Source organism: Sciurus vulgaris, assembly GCF_902686455.1.
Source record: "Sciurus vulgaris genome assembly, chromosome: 12".
Lineage (NCBI taxonomy): Eukaryota > Metazoa > Chordata > Mammalia > Rodentia > Sciuridae > Sciurus > Sciurus vulgaris.
Window position 1 is genome coordinate 41707986 of NC_136473.1, and position 10688 is coordinate 41718673.

At 36.2% G+C, this 10688-nt stretch overlaps 1 protein-coding gene across 1 annotated transcript in view; it reads left to right on the top strand.

Annotated features, from left to right (window-relative positions):
- LOC306641932 (uncharacterized protein) overlaps positions 1 to 10688 on the top strand; it is a gene marked incomplete at its 5' end in the record, with an annotated part of 79954 nt that overhangs the window by 27389 nt on the left and 41877 nt on the right. The window lies entirely within an intron of this gene.

A 10688-nucleotide genomic window follows, 5' to 3' on the forward strand; every position in this document is an offset into this window, starting at 1 on the left:
TTCTTTACTCACAGCTCTTGGTCACCACGTGGGGACATTTCAGGAGAGTGAACTTGGTGTGGCTGATGGGGAAAATGTATTTACTGCCTGTATAATCACAAACACAACTGTTTCATTTGGGAAAATGTCCTGAAGCAGGACAGATAACCAACCTGTTTACTTCAGATGGCTTATTTCGACACATGCCACTACATCAATGAGCAATGCTTTCTGTGACCACTGATGGAAAGCCACCATGGCCTTCATTTATCCAAACTCTGATCTTTCTGATGCCATGAATTAACACAGGATGAAAACGCACTTTTCCAGTCTGTCTCCACACAGCAAGCATTTAACTAACTCAGGGCAGAGTATTTTCTGTGTGCTTTTTGTCTTCAAGGAAGTCCATGATCTCCTTTATTGAGGTAACTCCATGTTAACTGTATACACTATTGTCCTTTGGGGAAAAAAAAAAATGGCATAGAGAGAAAGGACCACTCTCACTAGTGGTAGAAAGAGCAGTTCTTTGAGTCAGAAAAGCTGGTTCCAGCTCTGCCACCTACTTGCTAGCTGTGTCACCTTATACAGGTAATTTAGATTCTTGGGCCTTTAATCCTCCTCTCTAAAATGAGGACAATACTAATCACACAAAAGAGACTCAAAGGAATTCATAAATAGTGATAAAAAACGATTTATTCAGCCGGCTATATACAGTATAGCACATAAATACAATATAGTATATATAATGGTATTGTCTCCCAATGCTTTTGTTATCACTTACTTAATATTCAAAATATACTAAGAGATCTATCGTGGTCCTGATTTTATAATGAAGATCTGACCCATAGTGATAGCTATACTAGGAGTCATTACTGTTAATAACCATAATTTCATTAATGTTGTTTTTTAAAAAACATAAAGGCTATTAAAGAAACTAAAACTAACAGGAATTTCCTCACTTAAAATAAACAAAAGCAGAGAGATTCCAGATGGCGGACTAGAGGGTGAACTGCATCTCCTGTCACTCCAGAACTCAGGATTCAAGAAGGGGAGGTATTGAGAGACCCCAACCAACTCAGAACCACTGGGTGAGTCTCTTCTCCTGGCAAAGCTCGGCCCAAGTGGTAGGCCTGGACAGTGGGCAGCTTCTCGGAGCAGGGCCGGGCAGCGAGAGACTTCCCCGAGCAGCCAGGCTCCCTCCCACAGCAGACCCGGTCCACAGGCAACTCAAAGCAGGCCCACCCCGTGAGAGGCTTTCAGCGCACAGCCAGCCCCCAGCAGCGGGCCCCAGTCCACAGGCAGCTTCTCGGACCAGGGCAGGGCAGTGAGAGACTTCCCCAAGCAGACAGGCTCCATCTGGTGGCAGGCAGGGCCACAGGCAACTGCTCGGAGCAGGCCCACCCAGTGAGAGACTTTCAGCGCACAGCCAGGCCCCAGCCCCAGCCCCAGCAGCAGCTTTCTGCGGGAGCATGGCATTATCAAGTTCCTCCAAGACTTCAGGCTACTGAAGGCTAGGCGGGATATACTGGAAATCTACAGGGACACTAAGCCAATAGAGGAAATCTGCACTATCTCAGAATCCCACTGATATCTGACCAAAATGAGAAAACAAGGGAAGAAAATGTCCCAAATAAACCTAGAAGCTATATCAATAAAACCCAATGACAACATGGCAGAAGAAATGTCAGAGAGTTCAGAATGTACATAATTAAAACAATCAGGGAAGCAAATGAGATGAAAGAGCAAATGCAGGCATTGAATGATGAGATGAAAGAGCAAATGCAGGCATAAATGATTGCACCAATCGACAGTTAAAAGAGCAAATACAGGAAGCAAAGGATCATTTCAAATAAAGAGAGATACTGAAACAAAACAAAACAAAAAAGAAATTGAAATGAAGGAAACAATAAAACCAAGTTAAAAACTCCATAGAAAGCATAACCAATAGGATAGAACACTTGGAAGAAAGAAACCTCAGACAATGAAGACAAAATATTTAATCTTGAAAACAAAGTTGACGAATAGAGAGATGGTAAGAATCATGAACAGAATCTACAAGAATTATGGGACATCATGAAAAGGCCAAATTTAAGAATTATTGGGATTGAGGAAGGCTTAGAGAAACAAACCAAAAGGATGAACAGCCTATTCAATTGAATAATATAAGAAAATTTCCCAAATCTGAAGAATGAAATGGAAAATCCAGTACAAGAGGCTTATAGGACTCCAAATACACAAATTACAACAGACCCACACCAAGGCACATTATTATGAAAATACCTAACATACAAAATAAAGACAGAATTTTAAAGGCCGCAAGAGAAAAGAATCAAATTACATGCAGGGGGAAACCAAGAAGAATATCAGCAGATTTTCAATCCAGACCCTAAAAGCAAGAAGGGCCTGAAACAAATTTACCAAGCCCTGAAAGAAAATGGATGCCAATAAAGAATCTATACCCAGCAACACTCTTTCAGATTGACGACGAAATAAGATCCTTCATGATAAAAAAAAGCTAAAGGAATTTACAAAAAGAAAGCCGGCATTATAGAACATTCTCAGCAAAATATCTTTGGTTTCACTCAATAAATCAGTATATTTCTGTATCACTCTGTTTCTTAACCTCTTTTACCCCATCATATGCCCTTAAAGTTCTCTGTTTTCTGTGAGACCCTAGGAAGACAAATGATCCATGCACACAGAAACACAAGTCAGATATAGTTTAAAGTGAGCAGGAATGGTGGACTCTTATGAGTCTCTTGTAAGCTCTTAAGAAGTTTCAACCTAAGAAATATAAATAAATAAATAAATAAATAAATAAAACATATGTGTGTGTGTGTGTGTGTATAAAACTTGAACCTCTCCAAACAGCAGTGCATATGGAGAGGAGGAAGAAAATAGGAACAGAGAAACTAACTGAAATAAATCAAAGAGGATGAGCAGAATATAAGTGAAGGGAGGTAGAAAGGGAAATAATGTTCACTGAGCTTAATATGGACATTTCCTCCTTACAGTCTCAACAGACTTGTGGTGGATAACCATGAAATAGTTTCTCAGAATTTAACTAGCTTCTGCAATCATATACAATTAGACAAGGGACTGGAATGGGCCTTGATTCCTGACCTAACAGTAAAGTCCATGTTATTTCCATTGTTACATTATGCATCCTGCAGAAATAACCAAGAAATGGAAGGGAGGTAATACAGGGCTGAAGGAAAAGAGGGAAAAGAATAGATTTGAAAGTACAATGGAGGAAGCAAGCAAGTGGTATTATTGAAGGGAAAAGTTTCATATTGGTCAATTCTACCCTTCCTAGGTGATTTCAGTCTTCTTTCCCTTCTGTCTTCCCACTCAATTCCTCCAAATCTCAGATTACTGTTGCACTATTTCTCAAAGCTGAGCAGCTTTAAGAGGAATTCTCTTCAACAAGGTGTTGATGATATTTAGAAATGGGCCTGGGATGTTGCTCAGTGGTAGAGAACTTGCCTGGCATGCACCAAATCCTGGATTCAATCTGAAGCACCACAAAAATATAGAAATAAAAATATAAAAATGCAATACAAAATTTGTTTGCTAGTTCAAGTTCTGATTATTCTATTATATAGAAATATAATTATTTTTTCTACTAATACAATACTTTTAAAGTAACCAATTAAAATTAATTTTCACTAATAGCTAAAAATAATCATGTTCCTTTTCCTTACTTTCAGGACTTTTCTCCATTTTGGTAGCAAGGGGAGGGATTCTATGACTGAGAAAGGATAAAACAGCTCGTAGTAGCTAAGTACCATGATGAACAACTCTATTCTTATGTTTATGAACTTTAAACATAATAAAAATCTAAACATATTTAAGAAACTGCTTATTCTTCCAGTTCACGTTGTAATATGAACGATACATATATACCTCTGTGTTTTCAGATTCTCAGTTCTAGTAACATATCCTAAGCTATTGAGAACAATCTTCTGCATCCACAGACTGTCCTTTGACCACCTTACCACAAAATGCTCATATTTTTATTTTACTGAATTTATCAGTCCATTCATTTAAAATTGAACCTTATCAAAGTTGGGCTTGATGGGAAAATGTTTTATTGGTTTATAATTTTCCCCTTTAAATGTATTATTTAATAATTGAACTGCTTAACTCATTTCAGAAGAGAGAGGACAGATATATCTTTTCTTTTTTCTCCCCCTGATTTGTATTGCTCACATATAGAACAGTACAATTGCCTGATTTCCTGTCCTTTACAGCCTGAGTGATTGATGGGAAAGTCCATATTGCTGAAAGCTGTTTGGAAGAAACGGGAGGCCTGGGAGTAGATATTGTCCTAGGTGCTGGAGGTTGGTACCCATGAAATCAATAGCCTGTGTAGTTTTTTTCAGTTTGATGAATTTCAGAAAAAAAAAAAAAAAAAGCAAAACAAAAAACAAACAAAGCGAGGGAATAATTGTTAATGCATTTCTTAAATTGGATGTTAAATTTTAACTAAAGACTTCTCAGTTTAAGTTGGAGCTTCTTCACATTATTCCCATTATAATCACTGTATATCTGGAAGAGAGATCATGCTTGCCTTTTAAAGGACAGGAATTGAAGTTTAAGTAACAGAAGACAATCTCTGTAAAAAACCTGTTTCTGTGATCTCATTTGGTCCCAGATAGTACACTTTATTATCCAGATGCCTTTACGCAGTCATTTCTGCTATGTGTGGCTGCCCTCTATTTAGGTTGATTTCTGTGGTCTCTAGATGGAAAACATACAGAAGTTTGTTTTCTCTCTTCTTGAACTTTTTTAGTTTAACCAATATCTATTCAACACCTTATCTGTACACACTTAGTGCCATCACTCTGAAATATTATAGTCCCACAGAGTGCTTCTGTATATATTTTGTTGTGAATACCACTTTGGCCATCATGTGTGGGGTTGGTTTGTTTATTTTAAACACTTTTAAGATTTAAATATCAAGATTTTCAATTAACTCAGAAAAATCTTTCAGTGATAGTGAACATACACTTCATTGACATCACTTTTGCAATTACACATTTCAATAATTATGTCAAAGTGTGACTATTTTGAATCTGAATGCTTTAATCAGAAAGCAACTCATCCCACTGTATTGTCATCCTTGTTATAATTAATACATTATGGGATTTAACTATCTATTATTACCTTACTTAGTGTCTGAATGCAAACAGACTTTCTTTCACTTATAATAAAATATAGAATAAACCTTATAAAGTTTCAATGCAAAAGGTATATTTTAAGATATGTGAATACAATGTGTTGCCTTTTTCTAAGAAAAATGCCTCCAAGTTACTACATTAAAAAGTAAAACTTTTTGAACAACAAATTTTTGTCATATTATAAAATATATTTCTTCTCTCTCTTTCTGTATTCATTTACAAGTGAGATTATAGAGTAAAGATGATGAACCAACTGTAAAATTACAACTACTGCATGAACATGATATCATCACACTTCTTGGTGTTGGAGGCCATTGGATAACAACAGAAGAAAGCCTTCAGGTATTATCAGAAACAATAAAGCATTTCTGTTAGACCAAGAATGTAATTAAAAAGAAAATGCCTAATTATACCCTACTTTTTTTTTTTTTGGCAGGGTGGGTATTGAACCCAGAGCCTTGTGCTTGAGAAGCAAGCACTCTGCCAACTGAGCTATATCCCCAGCACTTAATTATACCCTATGTTTAAAGGAATGTAGTTTATTTTTTTTATGTTAGATATATGTTGACCAAAATGTTAAAATAGTGCCTAATAGGGGAGTTCTTCAGTTAGAATTACTTATAATTTTATGTACTTGTTTGAGAGTAGTGACTTCTGCATTTTTAAATGCAGTTCAGTGGTAGATCGCTTGCCTGGCATGCATAAGACCCTGGGTTCAGTCCCCACCACTCCAGAAAAAACCCGATTGCTGGGCACAGTGGTGCATGCCTGTAAACCCAGTGACTCAAGAAGCTGAGGCAGGAGGATGACAAGTTTAAGGCCAACCTTAGCAATTTAGGCCCTAAACAACTTAGCAAGACCCTGCCTTCAAATAAAAAATAAAACTGCTAGGGACGTAGATCAGTAGAAAGTTACCCTTGGGTTCAATCCCCAAAATAAATTTTTAAAAACTATATTTCAAATAGCAATCCTTTCTTAGTAACAAACATCATTGACATATACTTAACAAAATATTTCTGTGTAAAACTATCGCAACTTCCTAATTATTTAAATTGGAATTACAATTCAAATGTATCAATACACAATCTTCCAAATGTTTTCAGTAGAATTCAAATTAAATATATAACAGGTGAAATGTAAATGCCATAATTCTCATATGCCTATCTTGACTGACTTTCTACTGTTCTTATGAAGGTGACTGGTAAGTAAAATGGCCAGAAACCACATACACACACCTGTACAACTTCAGCACCAGGATTCTAGATTGCCCTTCATCTAACCTATACACCTTCTGTTTCATCATCATTTGGGGCCATAAAATAGAAAATAAAACATTATACCAACGTTATAGTTTACATGTTGTTAAAGTTTACTGAATCTTTGTGATTTGGATATGATTTAATTTTTGTAGATTTTTTTTCTGGCTCTTGCTACTAATCATCCTTCAGCTCTTAGGCTCACAGTAATTGATTGATCTTTGTTTATTCTTTCAAAGTTGGATCCTCCAGATAGCCATTGCCTCTTCCTCAAGGAACAAGGATGGCTTTCCTTAATGATGAAATTTGTAATTTGTCAAATGTACAACAGGGAAAATATCTTTACATCCTTTTCTTTTATGGACTTGAGTTTCTGGCTTGAAATTTACCTTGTACTCTAGTTATAAATTCTTTCATTATGATAATAAGAAATAAAAATTAGCCATTAACTCTCCTTGAGTATGCCAGTGTTCCAAGTGTCTTGCAGGTATTTGTTTAAATGTTAAAACAATCTATGAGATTTAAGTATTATCCCTGTTTCACAGTTGAAGAAATTAAAGGATAGCAAGTGGCAGAACCAGAGTCATACCCAGAAAGTCTCCCTCCTTTCAGAGTAGGAAATAAACCATAATATCATGTGGAAGATGGTTTGGTTTCTCTTTAACTTGACACTACACATGTTGCCTTGAGAGGTTGCACACTTTACTCCGATGATACTATCATTGCACAAAATCTTTCACAGAACAGTTGGTTTTTATAAATATTGGTGCTAAGAAATCTTCATCAAATGAGGATGCATCTGGATTTTTAAAAATAGAAGTCATTCAGTTGGGCATGGTGGTGCATTTCTGTAATCTCAGCCACTCTGGAGGCTAAGGCAGGATTGTAAGTTCAAGGCCAGCCTCAGCAACTTAGTGAAACCCTCAAAAAAAAAAAAAAGCAACTTAGTGAAACCCTCAAAAAAAAAAAAAAAAAAAAAAGCGGGGGGGGGGAGGGCTGGGAAGGGATGTAGATCAGTGGTAAAGTGCACCTGGATTCAATCCCTAGTACCACCAAAAAAAGAACAAAAGGCATTAAAGACAAATGTAGTGAATGAAGTCAGATCATTCCAGTTTTGGTGAAAGTAATAAGAAGTTTCTCTGTGAGAAGGAGAAAGCAGTTCCAAAAACAAAGGTCCAAAATTCTCTTGAGAAGGGTCAACTTCTCTTAAGAATTGCTTTTATTTGTAAGATGACTTTTAAATGCAGTTGTACTTCATAAGTTTCAATGTATTGGATCACAGTGTTCTTGTATGATAACTTTTGTGTGAAGGGATTTATATACCTTTACATTTGTATCCACTGAACATCGTACATTACCTTTGTCAAACATTACATTTGTGTGTAGTTATATATGTGTGATGTGTGCAAAGGTCAGCCCCTTCTAGGAGTAATGACAGATTTATTTCAAAAGCTTAAAATAGTAATATTAAAGGCTGGGGGTGTAGATCAGTGGTAGAACACTTGCCTAGCATGTGCAAGGCCCTGGATTCAATCCCCAGCACCCCAAACAAAAAAGAAAAAAAAAGTAATATGTAATGAGAGCACTAAATGTGTTGCATGTTAAGGAGCTTTCAGAACTCTTTCATGTAGTAAATGTAGTAGTCTAAAGTATTTTGATTTAAATATTTTTTAAATAATTTTTTTATTAAAAAGTTATGTTTCTAGGATAACATGAGATGTGAACAATAGAAAACACCATATAGCTATTATGAATAATAGCCAGGCATGGTGGCATTCACTTACTCTTAGGGGCTCAGGGAGGCTAAGGCAGGAGGATAACTAGTTCAAAGTCAGCCTCAGCAACTTAGTGAGACCCTGTCTCAAAATAAAAAATATACTAAAAATACTGGGGATGTGGCTTCATGGTTAAGTGCCCCTGGGTTGAATTCTCAGTACCCCCCCCCAAAATAAACAAATACAATTAGTTAGCATGTTTTGAATCTTACATATTAGAATCTAGGCTGACTGTCCTGTGTTAATTCTCTCGAACCACCTCTACCCATCCCATGACAAGATGATTTTAATCTATTTGACAAATCCCTGGATCAGGTTGAAATATGACATGTTTATATGAAATATGCTAAATTTTCCAAAATAAAAATATATGCTATATTCAGACAGTCCCCAACTCAACAATGGTTTCTCTTAAGATTTTTTTACTTTATGATGTTGCCAAAGCAACATGCAGTCAGTAGAAAACATACTTTGAATTTTTACTTTTTCCTGGTCTAGCCATATGCTGTACGATACTGATATTCTCTTGTAATGCTGGGCAGCAACAGCGAGATACAGCTCCCAGTTAGCTGTAAGATCATGAGGAGAAACGACCAATACTCTGCAGTTTACTGTGTTGCTAAATAGGATATTTGGTAGGGTATTCAGTGCACTTTGATTGATGATATGGTTAAGGTAGAGTGGTTTTATTGGAACAAAATCCCATCATAAGTCATGGAGCATCTATATGTACACACAGAGCAATTTTGTTTGCTTGTTTGGCTGTACTGGAGATAACATCCAGAGACACTCTACCACTGTGGGAGCAGACATCCCACAGACTCTGTTTTTTGAGATAAGGCCTTGTTAAATAGCCCAGGTTGCTTCAAACTTGTGATCCTCCTGCCTCAGCATCCTTAATCTCAGGGATTACAGGCATGAGACACTGCACCCAGCAATTTCAGTAACAGAGGTATAAAGAGAGTTTGCAGGGATGTGACTATGTGAATTAATGTTGTTTATTTAGCTCATTCCTCTTTAGCTTTTAAAAAGACTTATGATCATACTTTCTAATTTACATTTTCTGAAGTCCTGAATCAAACTTTAGTTCTCACTTGTGCAGAGGCCCCCTCACTCACTTCACACAAGCTTGATTTAACACAGACCTCTCCTCCAATTTTTGATTCTATGCCTTAAAGAATTCTTCAGTATTAGCAATTACATAGACTTTTGATCTCAATATTATAATTTCACTGAAATTTCCAACAAAAATTTTAAAATTTTACATAATTTTGATTCTGGTAGTGACACATATCACTCACATACTTGGGTCTGTTATCAACCAGATGTAAGAGATGTAAAGTAAGTGCCAAATATGTCATTCTGCCTTCATTCATTGGGTTAAAAGTGGTCATCCCTTAGTTGCTGCTCTTACCACTTGTTTAGAAGTTTAGGCTTAGTTATACCAACTCTCTCAAATCATTCCTATTTTACAGGTAAACTTGACAGTTTACAGAATTTCTGTAACAACAGTTTGAATCTCTGAGAGTACAAAACTTGAAAGAAAATTGACCTGCCTAGTATCTTCTGCCTATTGAATGTTTATAATTCTTTCTTTTTAATATTGTCACCTTAGCAATCTTCCAGCTACACATTTTAAAAGATGTGATGGAGAAGTTATCAGCTGGTGTTTTAAGTATGCTAAATCGTTTTCTGTTTATTTTTCTATTCTCAAGGAAATAACGTGGGCATTTCCATTTTTGTTTCAGTTTTTACAGTATACCTGTTGCCTCCATATCTTATTTAGTTTAGATAAATAGCTGCTGTTAATATTTCTCAAAGTGTATCTTGTGGTATACCACCAGAAGTGTCCTGTGAGTTTCCTGCCCTCCATTCCTTTCTGTGCTTCGCTTTGCTTTTTCTCATCTCCCCTCCCAAAAAGATCCATGGCTTGGAAAGAGGGGAAAATCCAATATGGTGTTATTACTTAGAATGGATAAAGTAGGTATTTTTCCCCTTGAAAACTTAACCACTTTTAACAGTGGAGATCCTAATGGACAAGTTTGACTTATTTTAAAGTAATGTGGCTGAACTATGGCAACTGTAACTACTGCCCAGTGTGTTCTAAACATCTGTGACATTTGCAATAATTTTTTCTCTCCAGATCTCAGTTAGATGAACCTATTCCACTATATGAGGCAAAAGTTTCCAGGAAGTTGTTCAGAAAAATCAAGGAAGAAAAAAGCAAGTTGTTCAATTTTAATCTTCTTTCTCAAACCTCAGCTGGATGAACCCAGTATTTGAAGTCAGAGTTTTCCTTGGAAATTGGGAAAAAAATCAAGGAAGATAAAAGCAAGTTGTTCAGTTTGTAAGCAAGTTTTCTGACTTATAAGATGTTCAGTCATTTGATATTTGAAAATATGAAACATTTGAAAAATGTTTTCCAGATTACTGTGCAAAGGATCAAGATAATTCTGTAATTAATATTTGAAGGGGTATTCTGAAAGTCATTTTTG